The sequence below is a fragment of the Ruditapes philippinarum genome, unplaced genomic scaffold (genome assembly GCF_026571515.1).
Source record: "Ruditapes philippinarum isolate M1 unplaced genomic scaffold, ASM2657151v2 ctg15447_1_1_1_1, whole genome shotgun sequence".
Classification (NCBI taxonomy): Eukaryota; Metazoa; Mollusca; class Bivalvia; order Venerida; family Veneridae; genus Ruditapes; species Ruditapes philippinarum.
The window spans coordinates 19,068-20,700 of NW_026865988.1; the positions used below are offsets into that span (position 1 = coordinate 19,068).

At 32.8% G+C, this 1,633-nt stretch overlaps 1 long non-coding RNA gene across 1 annotated transcript; it reads right to left on the reverse strand.

Annotated features, from left to right (window-relative positions):
- Positions 1-475: 475 nt before the first annotated feature.
- Positions 476-1,341, reverse strand: LOC132730944 (uncharacterized). Its single transcript, XR_009625817.1, has 2 exons — positions 1,229-1,341; positions 476-746 (listed from the first exon to the last, which is right to left on the reverse strand). It is a non-coding gene; the product is annotated as an uncharacterized LOC132730944 (long non-coding RNA).
- Between the last annotated feature and the right edge of the window lie 292 nt (positions 1,342-1,633).

The window sequence follows — 1,633 nt, forward strand, 5'->3', positions numbered from 1 at the left end:
TTTCATATATAGATTTTTAGAAGATTTCATATTTTCATATGAAAAACACTCAGATAAAGAATAAGATATATAAATAATATTATTTTGGCAACTTTCAGGCATAACTGGAAAGTTACCATATCCCAAATAAAAACAAAATAACAGAAGTACTTTCCTTGTACACTGTACTTATAAACAAGCCTGTTAAATATGTTTTTTTTTCTGCAACTTTTAGTGCACGCAATATATATCAAATAATTATTTTTGAAATTGTGCCACATTTATACAAAAAAAAAGAAAATAAAAGAATCAGCAAACTTGCATTATGGTCATGAAGAATCATCAGATTACACGTAAACAGTATTCTGTCATAAATATCAAAACCCAGGACTTACATATACATCAAAACAGACATATATGACTGATATCAAATCTGGACAGATATCAGATACTGGTAATCTGGACGGATATCAATGTTATATGTGGACGGATATCAATGTGGATGGATATCAATGTGGACGGATATCAATGTTTTTTATACAGCAGTTAACACTTGACACAATGTGCTGTGCACTATCGGGATAAACACCTACACAGATATATATTAGTACGGGTTTCTAGTTGTACTAGATATCAGACACTCTCGTATTCTCTCTGCCAGGCAGCATATTTGTCCTTCATAGCTCTACCAGATGGTTTAGTACGCTCTAATGCTTTCAGTACATCTGTTGTGACTATAGTATCCAGCCGAATGTGAAGATCTTTACCTATAACAAGCGAAAACAACATTTTTCCAATTGAACAATATTGGTATAGAAGAAAAGGACTTCAAAATTAGAATTATTTGATTCATTTCAATATCTCCTTTAAATAATACTTAAATACATGCATAATATATATAGTAGTAGTACTTTACATTAAACCTGCAATGTTTTAATTCTTTCCCTAGCAGTTTGAGGAATCAAATGTTTCATACAGACTCCTGTCAGACAGTATGCACAGTAAAACCTGTTTTAAAGGCCTTCTTCAAATAAAGATAACCCTGTAAATAAAAGCTCTTTTTTAACAACCCTTCACTGATCTAAAATAGGACAGAGTAACCTCCAAATATGGACCACATGTCTATACAGGTCATGTTTGGTCTCTCCTTTCGGTGACCTTTGATTACAGGTTTGAATGTGCATACAGACTAACCAGGTCATATACCTACTAAAGTGGCCAGTCATTTTTACTGTACAGTATAACTTACCTTCTGAGTGATTTTCCAGTGCATCAAATATTTTTCTGACAGGTCTCATGGCAGCCTCCTTACATACAAGTTGTATATCTGACCCTGAATAGCTTTCAGTTTTCTGAAGATAAAATATATGTCAAATGTATTACTTTGATAATAATAAAAACCTTGAATTACTATCTTTGTCCCTTCAAAGAGAGATATAAAACATTAACTACAAATGCTCCATTCCGGGAAGCTTTTAAATGACAAAATGAAAATTAGACCTTAGAGGTCAAGGTTATTCAAGAGACAAAACTTAATCACATTGTTTAATAATGCCCATGATACGCTGCAAATATATTTATGAAGACTCCAGCTTAAACTGGAAATGTGTCCATAGGACAAGCATGCCCCCACACTCCACCGATTTGTCAATCA